Source organism: Ranitomeya imitator, chromosome 3, assembly GCF_032444005.1.
Source record: "Ranitomeya imitator isolate aRanImi1 chromosome 3, aRanImi1.pri, whole genome shotgun sequence".
Lineage (NCBI taxonomy): Eukaryota > Metazoa > Chordata > Amphibia > Anura > Dendrobatidae > Ranitomeya > Ranitomeya imitator.
Genome location: NC_091284.1, coordinates 788,709,222 through 788,724,590, shown reverse-complemented (window position 1 = coordinate 788,724,590; position 15,369 = coordinate 788,709,222). Strand labels below are relative to the sequence as shown.

Genomic DNA, 15,369 nt, shown 5'->3' with positions numbered 1-15,369 from the left:
GGGGTCCCCCTATGTTTTAATGCCAGAAAGGCTACCCAGACAGCTGCGGGCTGATATTCATAGCCTAGAGAGGGGCCATGGATATTGACCCCCCTTCCTGGCTACAAATATCAGCCCGCAGCCGCACCAGAAATGGCGCATCTGTAAGATGCACCAATTCCGGCACTTAGCCCCTCTCTTCCCACTCCCGAGTAGCGGTGGGATATGGGATAATAAGGGGTTAATGTCACCTTGCTATTGTAAGGTGACATTAAGCCCGGTTAATAATGGAGAGGCGTCAATAAGATGCCTATCCATTATTAATCCTATTGTAGTGAAAATGTTAAAAAATAAAGACACAGCCAGAAAAAAAAGTATTTTATTATTCTTAATTTAACCATACTTACCATACTCGATCACCTGCAAAAAATGTAAAATAATAAACCGTATACTCCCTGTTCGACGTAGTCCAATTAATAGCGAGTGTCCCACAGCGATCTCCCCTATAGAACAGTGACATCGGGTGATGTCACTGCTCTATAGACCTCCAGTGACACACTGACAGGAGACAATGGCTCCTGCAGTGTATCACTGAGGTTACCTGAGTTCAGGGTCTCACTTTATGGCATTGCTGCGTGGGAATTTTCCCACACAGCAGTGGCACAAGTGAGACTAGGGACTATTTTTTACAGTGGCGGAAGAATACAGTGCGGAAGCATATCTTCCATCATTGTATTCCTGGAGCCCCTGGAGAGCGGTCGTATCAGCTGATGCTGCTGCTCTCCATGGGAGATCGTCGTGGGACACTCGTGGATTTCTGCGGATCAGGGAGTATGTTGCGTGTTGTATGTTGTGTGTTGTATGTTGCGTGTTGTATGTACTGTACATGTGTTTTTTTTTTATTTTCACATGCAACACATTAGCCGGATGATGGGTCTACTACTGTCCCATCATTGGGTAATGTGTCACTTACTGTCATTGTAGCAGGCATAGCCCGATGGGACTTGTAGTCCCATTGGAATATGCCTGCACACCCCCCCAAAGACCCCCTGGACAGCCCCGCACAGACCACCACACACCCGGACAGCCCCGCACAATCTCGTGCACACCCGGACAGCCCCGCGCACACCCGCACAGTCCAGCACACACCCACACAGTCCCGCACACACCCACACAGTCCTGCACAGCGCCGCACACACCCGGACAGCCCACAGACCCTGCCCACACACAGTCACCTCCCTCACTCTTCCCTCCTCCCGAACTTCAGCGTTTCTCGGACCCACATAGGCAGCAAAACCGCAGATCTTTTTTACATCTGCAGTTTTGCTGTGGATGTGCCCGACTCAATGCAAGTCTATGGGTGCAGAAACGCTGCAGTTCCGCACAAAAGAAGTGGCATGCTTCGGAAAAAAAAAGCTGTGTTTCGGTGCGGCTTTTTCTGCAGCATGTGCACATCAAGTCTGCAGCTCCCATAGACTTACATTGGTTGTGCACCACACTGCGGATTTCATGCAATTCCATGCGGCAAAAAACGCTGCGGAACTGCAATCAAATCGGCAACGTGTGCACACAGCCTTATGGTAAGATCACACAGGGCGATTTTTTAGTGTTTTTTTCTGCAGCAAAACCTGATCTCTTGGCAGGAAAGAAGCTGCAGAAAAAAAAGCAGGTTTTCCTTGGTTTTTCGTGGCATTTTGTATCCGTTTTTTTTTTTTGCGGCGGTTTTTTTTTTTTTTTTAACCAATCAATGTTTATTGAAAATTTTACATGTTAAACAACACATCAGAAAACTTCGGGGCGAAGAGGGAGAGGGAGGGTGAAAGGGGAAGTTGGGGGGGAGGGAGGGGGATAAGGGGAAAAGTCCAATGCATAACATATTAAAGAGCACAATGTAATCAGTACAAAATACACAAATACAGTGTCAGATGAAGCAAAAAAAGACAGAATTAGAGAAGCATACGAATTAAATAAGGGAGAGAGCAGACTGGGATATATATGCCGAGGACATCCAGGGATCCCACCACGAGAGGACCCTAGTTCTCCTCGATAGACCCTGGGCCATGATAACCTCATAGCAGAAGTGTAAGTCGATCCTGGAGATCAGCTCTGCTCTGGAAGGAAGATCCGAGGATTTCCAGTGCTTCGCGATGCATTGTCTAGCGGCAACTAGGATATTAGAAACTATAGGCCGAAGGGGGGAAGGGAGATCAATGAGGGAGATGCCTAGAACAGCGAGCTGACCACTCAGCACAAGGGGGAGAAGGGTCAGATCAACAATCAAAGCCTCCACTTCGCGCCAGAAGACCTGAATCTGTGGGCACAACCACCAGACATGAGAGGAGGACCCTAAGGCGCCACACTTCCTCCAGCAGAGAGGGGAGGAAGCTGGGAAAACCTTCGCCAGGTGGACGGGGGTGAGGAACCAGTGGAGCTGAATTTTTTTCACCTGCTCCAAGTGGCCAAGACAAGACGAGAACCTGGAGGGGTGCACCATAGCAAATTGCCAATCCTCCAGGGAGGCCTCAAAACCCAGCGAGGACTCCCAGGAAGACATGAAAGGAAGCTTGTCAGTAGAACCATAGGATATGAGGGCTTTATAGATTATGGAGATGCCATGTGGCAATATAGTGGCCGGTCTGAAGAATCTATGGGCCGGGTCCTCTGTCAAAGGCGGGGGTGCCCCGAACGACCGACATGACCTGAGAAAGCTGCGGATCTGCAGGTATTGAAAGAAGTCAGACTTAGTAAGGGAGAATCTCCCTGAGAGGTCCCCAAACGACAAAAAGCCGTCCGAGCCGAAAAGGTCCGCCACCCGGAGCACCCCGCGCCTCTTCCAAGAGGACAGAGAAATGTGGCCGATGGCATACTACAGAGCCTGCAAAGAAACATAGTCAAACATAAACATTAGATGGGAAGTACTAAGCAGCGCCCATAGTTTAGAAGCGTTCCTAATAGAACGGAGACAGGGGCCCACAAGAGGAACCTGAAGCAGTTGAAGCTCCAAGAGCAATCTAAGCGAGTTTTTAGGGGCAAAATGAGATTCAATCAGAAACCAGGGCAAACATGAGTTCCCCTCCCACCATATCTTAAGGGGCTCAAGGATCGCCGCCCTATAGTAAGACTGCACCGCAGGAGCTCCCAACCCCCCCACAGAATACGGTAGGGACATAATCCGACGCTTGACCCTATGGGGCTTCTTATTCCAAATGAACCGATCTATAAGAGATTGAAAAGCTGAAATAAACTTCGAGGGGATAAAAAGGGGGAGGCACCGAAAAAGGTACATTATTTTGGGTAGGAATAGCATTTTCGCCGTTTGTATGCGGGCCATCCAAGAGAGCGACGTACTTGATAATTGATCCATGCCCTTCCTGACCTCCGTAAGAGTTTCTTCACAATTTGCACGAACTATGTTGTCTAGTCTAGTTATCCTGATGCCTAGGTACGTAAAGCCCAAGGGAGCCCAAATAAACGCATATTGAGATTGAATTTGAATCTGAAGGGGGGCCGGGAGGAAAAGGGGGAAAATTGTGGATTTGGTCAGATTAAGCTTATAATATGAAACCGCCGAAAACTCAGTTAGGATGGAGGTGATCGCATTCAGTGAAGTTAAAGGTGAGGTGCAGGTCAGGACCACGTCGTCGGCATAGAGACCAATTTTGTGCTCAGATCCCCCCACCCCGATTCCCTTTATGTCCGCACTCTGCCTGACCATGGCAGTCAAAGGCTCCATGACCAGAGCAAAGATGATAGGGGAGAGGGGGCAGCCCTGATGAGTACCGTTCCGAATAGGGAATGTCCGAGACTTGAATCCCGCCGATCGAACCGACGCGCAGGGATTGGAATATAATGCCATAACCGCTTTGCCAATCGGCCCAGTGAGCCCAAATTTCTCCAGTGTGAGTTCAATATAACCCCAGTGCACCCTGTCGAACGCCTTTTCGGCATCAAGCGACAGAAATACACTGGGGAGGCCCCCCCTGTCCACCACATCCAAGAGATCTATCAGGCGCCTGGTGCCATCCCTGGTCTGTCTGCCAGGGACAAACCCAACTTGGTCAGGGTGGATGAGACTAGGAAGAACCGAGAACAATCTATTGGCCCAGACTTTTGCATAAATCTTAACGTCGCAGTTTAAAAGTGCTATTGGGCGGAAGTTCCCTGGAGATGTTGGGGGTTTCCCTTGTTTGGGGAGGGTCGCAATGGAAGCCTCTAACCCCTCAGCCCTAATACTGCCCACCGACAACCAATTATTAAAAAGGCGCAAAAGATAGGGGGAAAGGACAGAGAAGAACTGAGCATAGTAAAGGAAAGGAAAGCCATCAGGCCCCGGGGAGGAACCCTTATTGGCCTCTCTGACAATCTGCGAGAGTTCAGACTCGACAATGGGAGCGTTTAGGAAAGAGAGCTGCTCCTGGGTGACCGAGGGGAGATTAGCCCTCTCCAAGAACGCCAAAATTGACTCCCGCGAAGGCTGGGGAATCCCTAGGTCGGACCCGAGGTCATAGAGAGAGGAATAATAAGATGCAAACTCCTCAGCAATCTGAATCGGGTTGCGAACCTGGGAGCCGTCAGGCCTGAGCAAGAATGGGATCTTGGATTGAGCCTCTCTCTTCCTAACACGTCTGGCCAGAACAGCACCCGCTCGATCCCCCATTGTGTAAAATTTGGCTCTAGTTTTCCTCAGGGCCTTCTCAGCTTTATGGAGGAGTAGATTGCGAACATGCATGCGGGCTTTAGACAGGTCAGAGAGAAGCGCTGGAGTAGGAGATAGTTTGTGAGCAGACTCCAGACGAGATAATTCGTCTAGGGCTGAATGGAGGGCCGCATTGTACCTCCTCTTGGCCTTTGCCGCTAGCTTAATGAAATGACCCCTAATTACCGCCTTGTGGGCAAACCAGAGGGTGTCGTCACCTATGTCAGGAGTATCATTGGAGGCAAAAAATTCCCCCAAGGCCTCCTCTATACTTTGGGAGTTGGATTGGTCAGCAAGGAGATGGGCGTTGAGACGCCAATGCGCAGGGGGTCTGATGGCCAAGGGGTCTTTCAGGGTAAGGGACACCGGGGCATGGTCCGACCAGGTGATACTGCCTATATCTGCTGAGATGCAGTGAGGAAGAGCCACGTCATTCACCAGCACAAAATCAATCCTGCTATAGGAACCGTGTCTGGGAGACAAAAATGTGTAATCTCTCTCACCGCAATGCAGATATCTCCAGACATCATGCAAGTTGAAAGAGTTAGTTAGAGGCCCGACCTCGCATCTAGTCAGGGAAGAGGCAGAGCAGTCAAGAACTCTAGACATTGGGGCATTGAAATCACCAGCAATCAGTTTGTGACCGTGTTGGATATCGTGTAAAGTTTTGAAAACCCCCTCCAGAAACTTAAGCTGCCCTACATTAGGGGCGTAGATCGAGGCAATGGTATAGGGGGCGTTGTTAATAAGGCATAGAACCACAATGAACCTACCCAGCGGATCCGCTATAGAGCGAACCAGCTGAAAGGAGTTGGACTTGCTGAAAAAAATAGCTACTCCCACCTTTTTTGATGGGCCATTGGCAAAAAACTGATGCGGGTATAAACCTGATTGCATTCTGGGATTATCACATTCCAGCAAGTGTGTTTCCTGAAGACACAAAATATCATGGCGGGATTTGCCCAACTGCCGCCACACCACAGATCTCTTGCCCGGCGAGTTGAGGCCATTAACGTTAATTGAATACAGCGAGATACTCATTGAAAAAGCATAAAAACAGTTTTACAATCCTCTCGACACCGATAACCTGGGCAAAGGCGTAGAAAACATGTGGCCAATAGGCTAGAGCATAAGTAAGGGCAGACCGGGAACAGGGAAGAGAAAAAAGGGAAACAAACAAGACATACGACAAATAAACCAGTGGACCGAGGTCCATTCAGGGATACCCTGAGTCCAGAAGGTGAGAATCAGAAAAACAGTTCACCTATGGGGCAGACAAATGCTGCGGGAACTCTCAAGAGAGGAACCGACGCAGCTTAAAAAAGAAAAAAGAAAAACCAAGTGTATCCGTGCGGGAAAATAGCCAGGAACCATAGATGCAGTGGGCTCAGGCCACCTCCCAGTCCGGTGTAATGCGGGCCCTGAGACCTCCGCCAGCTCCAGGCTTCGGAAGGTTCACGGAGATCGAAGAGTCTGGAGTTGAGAGTCCCCATTTAGAGAGAGTAGAAGCTGCGTGGGACGGAGTTAGGCAGGTGGTGATTGATCCGTCTTTGCGGATGAGCATCTTGGTAGGGAACCCCCAGCGGTACAGGATGCCCTTCTCTCTGAGAATGGTAGTATAAGGGGGAAAGGCCCTCCGCAGGGCCAAAGTACCCGGGGAGAGATCCGGAAAGACTGAGATGCTTGCAAATCTTTCAGGGAGAGCTGGGTTCCTCCTCAGGGCCTGTAGAAAATCCTCCTTTATTTTGAAAAAGTGTATGCGTGCCAGCACATCTCTGGGGATGGAGGGTCCCAGGCCAGAGGGTTTAGGGATCCTGTGCACACGGTCAATTATGAAGTCCTTTGGCGCGAACTGCGGTAGAGCTGCCGCCATAAAGTCCTGCAGAAATAGCTTCAAATCCCCTGCCAGGACAGATTCCTCAATGCCTCTAAGTTTGACGTTATTTCTCCTGGACCTATCTTCCAGGTCCAGGGCTTTAGAGTGAATTTTGGCGGCCAGGGTTTGCAGGGTCTCATGAGCGTCCCAGAGCTCGTTATGAGAAGAGACCAGCTCTGCCATCTTGCGTTCCAAGCGGTCAGTGCGATTACCCAGCTCCGCCACCTCCCCTCTTAATTCAGCCAGCATAGTGGGCATATCCTCTTGGATGGAGGTTCTGAGGTCTCCAAGCAGACCCTTGAGGAGAGAGGCGGTCACCGGACCGTCGGCCGATTTAGACGCCGTACCGCCCGAATTCAACACCGCTCCGCCTGAATGCGACGCTGCTCCGCCTGGATGCGACGCCGCAGCGCCCGACTGCGACGCTGGAGCGTTGCGTTGTGAAGAGCGGGAAGGTCTGGGGGAGGGCGGCGCCATCTTGGATTCCGGCGGTGGCTGCGGGGTGGCCGCAAAGAAGTCAGGAATTCTCCTGGTGGGGTCACGGGCGCCAGCTCTGGATTTCCCCATACACTCACCGCCACACCGGGGACCAGTACCGATGTCGTGGAGGCAAACGGGGACGCCAGAGAGGTAGAAATGTGCCGCTTTAAGGTTCCTGGCTGAGGAGCTCCCGCTCTGTGCGACCTACTCCATCGGCAGACAGGCCACGCCCCTCTTTTGCGGCGGTTTTCACATGCTAGATTTGTTACTTGTGCATGCTGATAAAGTTTAAAAAAAGTTTTATTCCATAGAATCAGGTTTTGGCACAAAAAAAACCGCTGCAAAACCTGATATCTGTATTGTTTCACCACACATTCAAGTCAATGGGTGAAAAATGCTGAAAGAACTGACATGCTCCACTGTGCAAAAAAACAAACAAAAAAAAACACGCAAAGCACAAAATACTAATGACAAAAAAAAAACAATGTGTGCATGAGATTTGTGACATCAAAAGACTTTTCTGGTAGTGTGAAAAACAGCTGAAAAGTAGCTTAAAAAACAAAAAAGCAGCAAAAACACGAAAACAAAAAAAGTCATAAAAAGGAAGTTTCATATATATAAAAAAATAAATAGAATTAATTCTGCCCCATTTTTGCTATACAATAAGATAGGTAAAAATAAATCTGTGCTGTATCATCACGTCGGTAATAATCCAGTCTATCAAAATATGAAGTTATTAAACCCATGAGGTAAACTCCTAAGGGGAAAAGAAAGCTGAGATCCCAGAATTGGCCTTTTTTCCCCAACATTGCACCTTGATCAAAAATTCAACAAAATAAAAATCGTTGTCTGTATCCATAAAAAAAAGGGCAAAAAAGTCAGGTCGCCGAGCAAAAAAAAACCTCAATCAACTGCAAAATAAAAAAGTTACATCTCCAGAAATGGAGGCTCGCGACAATTTTTCTTTTTTTTATTTTTTCAAACTTTAGATTTTTTTTTGCAGCCACTAAAAGAAATGTTAAAAAAAAACCATCTTTAAAGGGAACTTGTCACCTGAATTTGGCGGGACCGGTTTTTGGTCATATGGGCGGAGTTTTTGGGTGTTTGATTCACCCTTTCCTTACCTGCTGGCTGCATGCTGGCCGCAATATTGGATTGAAGTTCATTCTATGTCCTCCGTAGTACACGCCTGCACAAGGCAATCTTGCGCAGGCGTGTACTACGGAGGACAGAGAATGAACTTCAATCCAATATTGCGGCCAGCATGCAGCCAGCGGGTAAGGAAAGGGTGAATCAAACACCCAAAAACTCCGCCCATATGACCAAAAACCGTTTCCCGCCAAATTCAGGTGACAGGTTCCCTTTAATATGGAGGTAATCATACTAAGAGAATTGGGCTGCCAGACTTTTTATTTTATTTTTTTAACTGCACAAATAAAACACCGTAAAACAAAACAGAAAAAAAAATAAAGGTGGAATTGTTCTGTCGTTTTCCCAATTTCGCCTCACTTGGCATTATCTTCACATTTCCAGTACATTATATAAGATGAACCTGTCACTCAAAACTACAACTCATCCCTTACCCAAAAAAATAAAAGTAAAAGTCCTCGTTCTGTGGATGGGAGAACAGTCCTGTCTGCTGGAGCGCTGCAGCACTGTGCCCACGGCAAGCACGACGCTTAGTCCCCGCCCACTCTTGGTTTGGTCTCCGCCCACTTTCATTCAGCTCTCCGCCCTCTCTAAACCGAAAGGACGCGGCGCGCAGGGGGCGTGGCCTGGAGTTGATTGACGGGCTGAGGGATTTGCGTTGTGTGCATACATACAGCAGAGCGGTCGTTGCCCCCGGTCTGAGAGTCACGTGAGTGTTTCCTATTATTAACCACTTGCCTGCCGCGCTATCTCCTGCGTCACCGAAGACACTCGGCAGTGTGAACGTGGTAGTGGTGGGCGGCACAGAGATGTATGGGGCTCTCGGGGCTGCAGCTCCCTGTGTGACACATGACAGTTGGAGATTTTGCACTGGTGACAGGAAAATGCTTATTTTTCTGCAATGATAATGATGCACATGTGGCTATGTGCCGAGTCCCACCCGCATGTGATGCCATCTGCAGGGGGTGAGGGGTCGGGGAGATCTGAGGGGTCGGGGAGATCTGCAAGGGGTGAGGGGTCGGGGAGATCTGCAAGGGGTGAGGGGTCGGGGAGATCTGCAGGGGGTGAGGGGTCGGGGAGATCTGCAGGGGGTGAGGGGTCGGGGAGATCTGCAAGGGGTGAGGGGTCGGGGAGATCTGCAAGGGGTGAGGGGTCGGGGAGATCTGCAGGGGGTGAGGGGTCGGGGAGATCTGCAAGGGGTGAGGGGTCGGGGAGATCTGAGGGGTCGGGGAGATCTGCAAGGGGTGAGGGGTCGGGGAGATCTGTGAGGGGTCGGGGAGATCTGAAGGGTCGGGGAGATCGGTGAGGGGTCGGGGAGATCTGCAGGGGGTGAGGGGTCGGGGAGATCTGCAAGGGGTGAGGGGTCGGGGAGATCTGTGAGGGGTCGGGGAGATCTGTGAGGGGTCGGGGAGATCTGTGAGGGGTCAGGGAGATCTGCAGGGGGTGAGGGGTCGAGATCTGCAAAGGGTGAGGGGTCGGGGAGATCTGAGGGGTCGGGGAGATCTGCAAGGGCTGAGGGGTCGGGGAGATCTGCAAGGGGTGAGGGGTCGGGGAGATCTGAGGGGTCGGGGAGATCTGCAGGGGGTGAGGGATCGGGGAGATCTGCAGGGGGTGAGGGGTCGGGGAGATCTGTGAGGGGTCGGGGAGATCTGCAAGGGGTGAGGGGTCGGGGAGATCTGCAAGGGGTGAGGGGTCGGGGAGATCTGCAAGGGGTGAGGGGTCGGGGAGATCTGAGGGGTCGGGGAGATCTGCAGAGGGTGAGGGGTCGGGGAGATCTGAGGGGTCGGGGAGATCGGTGAGGGGTCGGGGAGATCTGCAAGGGGTGAGGGGTCGGGGAGATCTGAGGGGTCGGGGAGATCTGCAAGGGGTGAGGGGTCGGGGAGATCTGCAGAGGGTGAGGGGTCGGGGAGATCTGAGGGGTCGGGGAGATCTGCAAGGGGTGAGGGGTCGGGGAGATCTGTGAGGGGTCGGGGAGATCTGAAGGGTCGGGGAGATCGGTGAGGGGTCGGGGAGATCTGCAGGGGGTGAGGGGTCGGGGAGATCTGTGAGGGGTGAGGGGTCGGGGAGATCTGTGAGGGGTCGGGGAGATCTGTGAGGGGTCAGGGAGATCTGCAGGGTGTGAGGGGTCGGGGAGATCTGCAAGGGGTGAGGGGTCGAGATCTGCAAAGGGTGAGGGGTCGGGGAGATCTGAGGGGTCGGGGAGATCTGCAAGGGCTGAGGGGTCGGGGAGATCTGCAAGGGGTGAGGGGTCGGGGAGATCTGCAAGCGGTGAGGGGTCGGGGAGATCTGAGGGGTCGGGGAGATCTGCAAGGGGTGAGGGGTCGGGGAGATCTGCAAGGGGTGAGGGGTCGGGGAGATCTGCAGGGGGTGAGGGGTCGGGGAGATCTGCAGGGGGTGAGGGGTCGGGGAGATCTGCAAGGGGTGAGGGGTCGGGGAGATCTGCAAGGGGTGAGGGGTCGGGGAGATCTGCAGGGGGTGAGGGGTCGGGGAGATCTGCAAGGGGTGAGGGGTCGGGGAGATCTGAGGGGTCGGGGAGATCTGCAAGGGGTGAGGGGTCGGGGAGATCTGTGAGGGGTCGGGGAGATCTGAAGGGTCGGGGAGATCGGTGAGGGGTCGGGGAGATCTGCAGGGGGTGAGGGGTCGGGGAGATCTGCAAGGGGTGAGGGGTCGGGGAGATCTGTGAGGGGTCGGGGAGATCTGTGAGGGGTCGGGGAGATCTGTGAGGGGTCAGGGAGATCTGCAGGGGGTGAGGGGTCGAGATCTGCAAAGGGTGAGGGGTCGGGGAGATCTGAGGGGTCGGGGAGATCTGCAAGGGCTGAGGGGTCGGGGAGATCTGCAAGGGGTGAGGGGTCGGGGAGATCTGAGGGGTCGGGGAGATCTGCAGGGGGTGAGGGATCGGGGAGATCTGCAGGGGGTGAGGGGTCGGGGAGATCTGTGAGGGGTCGGGGAGATCTGCAAGGGGTGAGGGGTCGGGGAGATCTGCAAGGGGTGAGGGGTCGGGGAGATCTGCAAGGGGTGAGGGGTCGGGGAGATCTGAGGGGTCGGGGAGATCTGCAGAGGGTGAGGGGTCGGGGAGATCTGAGGGGTCGGGGAGATCGGTGAGGGGTCGGGGAGATCTGCAAGGGGTGAGGGGTCGGGGAGATCTGAGGGGTCGGGGAGATCTGCAAGGGGTGAGGGGTCGGGGAGATCTGCAGAGGGTGAGGGGTCGGGGAGATCTGAGGGGTCGGGGAGATCTGCAAGGGGTGAGGGGTCGGGGAGATCTGTGAGGGGTCGGGGAGATCTGAAGGGTCGGGGAGATCGGTGAGGGGTCGGGGAGATCTGCAGGGGGTGAGGGGTCGGGGAGATCTGTGAGGGGTGAGGGGTCGGGGAGATCTGTGAGGGGTCGGGGAGATCTGTGAGGGGTCAGGGAGATCTGCAGGGTGTGAGGGGTCGGGGAGATCTGCAAGGGGTGAGGGGTCGAGATCTGCAAAGGGTGAGGGGTCGGGGAGATCTGAGGGGTCGGGGAGATCTGCAAGGGCTGAGGGGTCGGGGAGATCTGCAAGGGGTGAGGGGTCGGGGAGATCTGCAAGCGGTGAGGGGTCGGGGAGATCTGAGGGGTCGGGGAGATCTGCAGGGGGTGAGGGGTCGGGGAGATCTGCAGGGGGTGAGGGGTCGGGGAGATCTGTGAGGGGTGAGGGGTCGAGATCTGCAAAGGGTGAGGGGTCGGGGAGATCTGAGGGGTCGGGGAGATCTGCAAGGGCTGAGGGGTCGGGGAGATCTGCAAGGGGTGAGGGGTCGGGGAGATCTGAGGGGTCGGGGAGATCTGCAGGGGGTCAGGGGTCGGGGAGATCTGCAGGGGGTGAGGGGTCGGGGAGATCTGCAAGGGGTGAGGGGTCGGGGAGATCTGCAAGGGGTGAGGGGTCGGGGAGATCTGCAAGGGGTGAGGGGTCGGGGAGATCTGAGGGGTCGGGGAGATCTGCAGAGGGTGAGGGGTCGGGGAGATCTGAGGGGTCGGGGAGATCGGTGAGGGGTCGGGGAGATCTGCAAGGGGTGAGGGGTCGGGGAGATCTGAGGGGTCGGGGAGATCTGCAAGGGGTGAGGGGTCGGGGAGATCTGCAGAGGGTGAGGGGTCGGGGAGATCTGAGGGGTCGGGGAGATCTGCAAGGGGTGAGGGGTCGGGGAGATCTGTGAGGGGTCGGGGAGATCTGAAGGGTCGGGGAGATCGGTGAGGGGTCGGGGAGATCTGCAGGGGGTGAGGGGTCGGGGAGATCTGTGAGGGGTGAGGGGTCGGGGAGATCTGTGAGGGGTCGGGGAGATCTGTGAGGGGTCAGGGAGATCTGCAGGGTGTGAGGGGTCGGGGAGATCTGCAAGGGGTGAGGGGTCGAGATCTGCAAAGGGTGAGGGGTCGGGGAGATCTGAGGGGTCGGGGAGATCTGCAAGGGCTGAGGGGTCGGGGAGATCTGCAAGGGGTGAGGGTCGGGGAGATCTGCAAGGGGTGAGGGGTCGGGGAGATCTGCAAGGGGTGAGGGGTCGGGGAGATCTGAGGGGTCGGGGAGATCTGCAAGGGGTGAGGGGTCGGGGAGATCTGTGAGGGGTCGGGGAGATCTGAAGGGTCGGGGAGATCGGTGAGGGGTCGGGGAGATCTGCAGGGGGTGAGGGGTCGGGGAGATCTGTGAGGGGTCGGGGAGATCTGTGAGGGGTCGGGGAGATCTGTGAGGGGTCGGGGAGATCTGTGAGGGGTCAGGGAGATCTGCAGGGTGTGAGGGGTCGGGGAGATCTGCAAGGGGTGAGGGGTCGAGATCTGCAAAGGGTGAGGGGTCGGGGAGATCTGAGGGGTCGGGGAGATCTGCAAGGGCTGAGGGGTCGGGGAGATCTGCAAGGGGTGAGGGGTCGGGGAGATCTGAGGGGTCGGGGAGATCTGCAGGGGGTGAGGGGTCGGGGAGATCTGCAGGGGGTGAGGGGTCGGGGAGATCTGTGAGGGGTCGGGGAGATCTGCAAGGGGTGAGGGGTCGGGGAGATCTGCAAGGGGTGAGGGGTCGGGGAGATCTGCAAGGGGTGAGGGGTCGGGGAGATCTGCAGAGGGTGAGGGGTCGGGGAGATCTGAGGGGTCGGGGAGATCGGTGAGGGGTCGGGGAGATCTGCAAGGGGTGAGGGGTCGGGGAGATCTGAGGGGTCGGGGAGATCTGCAAGGGGTGAGGGGTCGGGGAGATCTGCAGAGAGTGAGGGGTCGGGGAGATCTGAGGGGTCGGGGAGATCTGCAAGGGGTGAGGGGTCGGGGAGATCTGTGAGGGGTCGGGGAGATCTGAAGGGTCGGGGAGATCGGTGAGGGGTCGGGGAGATCTGCAGGGGGTGAGGGGTCGGGGAGATCTGTGAGGGGTGAGGGGTCGGGGAGATCTGTGAGGGGTCGGGGAGATCTGTGAGGGGTCAGGGAGATCTGCAGGGTGTGAGGGGTCGGGGAGATCTGCAAGGGGTGAGGGGTCGAGATCTGCAAAGGGTGAGGGGTCGGGGAGATCTGAGGGGTCGGGGAGATCTGCAAGGGCTGAGGGGTCGGGGAGATCTGCAAGGGGTGAGGGGTCGGGGAGATCTGCAAGCGGTGAGGGGTCGGGGAGATCTGAGGGGTCGGGGAGATCTGCAGGGGGTGAGGGGTCGGGGAGATCTGCAGGGGGTGAGGGGTCGGGGAGATCTGTGAGGGGTCGGGGAGATCTGCAAGGGGTGAGGGGTCGGGGAGATCTGCAAGGGGTGAGGGGTCGGGGAGATCTGCAAGGGGTGAGGGGTCGGGGAGATCTGAGGGGTCGGGGAGATCTGCAGAGGGTGAGGGGTCGGGGAGATCGGTGAGGGGTCGGGGAGATCTGCAAGGGCTGAGGGGTCGGGGAGATCTGCAAGGGGTGAGGGGTCGGGGAGATCTGAGGGGTCGGGGAGATCTGCAGAGGGTGAGGGGTCGGGGAGATCTGAGGGGTCGGGGAGATCTGCAGAGGGTGAGGGGTCGGGGAGATCTGAGGGGTCGGGGAGATCGGTGAGGGGTCGGGGAGATCTGCAAGGGGTGAGGGGTCGGGGAGATCTGCAAGGGGTGAGGGGTCGGGGAGATCTGCAGAGGGTGAGGGGTCGGGGAGATCTGAGGGGTCGGGGAGATCTGCAAGGGGTGAGGGGTCGGGGAGATCTGAAGGGTCGGGGAGATCGGTGAGGGGTCGGGGAGATCTGCAGGGGGTGAGGGGTCGGGGAGATCTGCAAGGGGTGAGGGGTCGGGGAGATCTGTGAGGGGTCGGGGAGATCTGTGAGGGGTCGGGGAGATCTGTGAGGGGTCAGGGAGATCTGCAGGGTGTGAGGGGTCGGGGAGATCTACAAGGGGTGAGGGGTCGAGATCTGCAAAGGGTGAGGGGTCGGGGAGATCTGAGGGGTCGGGGAGATCTGCAAGGGCTGAGGGGTCGGGGAGATCTGCAAGGGGTGAGGGGTCGGGGAGATCTGCAAGCGGTGAGGGGTCGGGGAGATCTGAGGGGTCGGGGAGATCTGCAGGGGGTGAGGGGTCGGGGAGATCTGCAGGGGGTGAGGGGTCGGGGAGATCTGTGAGGGGTCGGGGAGATCTGCAAGGGGTGAGGGGTCGGGGAGATCTGCAAGGGGTGAGGGGTCGGGGAGATCTGCAAGGGGTGAGGGGTCGGGGAGATCTGCAAGGGGTGAGGGGTCGGGGAGATCTGAGGGGTCGGGGAGATCTGCAGAGGGTGAGGGGTCGGGGAGATCTGAGGGGTCGGGGAGATCGGTGAGGGGTCGGGGAGATCTGCAAGGGGTGAGGGGTCGGGGAGATCTGAGGGGTCGGGGAGATCTGTGAGGGGTCAGGGAGATCTGCAGGGTGTGAGGGGTCGGGGAGATCTGCAAGGGGTGAGGGGTCGAAATCTGCAAAGGGTGAGGGGTCGGGGAGATCTGAGGGGTCGGGGAGATCTGCAAGGGGTGAGGGGTCGGGGAGATCTGCAAGGGGTGAGGGGTCGGGGAGATCTGAGGGGTCGGGGAGATCTGCAGGGGGTGAGGGGTCGGGGAGATCTGCAGGGGGTGAGGGGTCGGGGAGATCTGTGAGGGGTCGGGGAGATCTGCAAGGGGTGAGGGGTCGGGGAGATCTGCAAGGGGTGAGGGGTCGGGGAGATCTGCAAGGGGTGAGGGGTCGGGGAGATCTGAGGGGTCGGGGAGATCTGCAGAGGGTGAGGGGTCGGGGAGATCTGAGGCG

The 15,369-nt window shown here is 56.0% G+C and overlaps 1 protein-coding gene across 1 annotated transcript in view; it reads left to right on the top strand.

Annotated features, from left to right (window-relative positions):
• The first annotated feature begins 8,795 nt into the window (after nt 1-8,795).
• The window catches only part of CCDC82 (coiled-coil domain containing 82), a 61,568-nt gene continuing 54,994 nt past the window's right edge, over nt 8,796-15,369 (top strand). The window contains exon 1 of the mRNA XM_069759183.1: nt 8,796-8,889. The gene's annotated coding sequence lies outside the window, so the exon portion shown is untranslated. The remainder of the gene's footprint in view (nt 8,890-15,369) is intronic.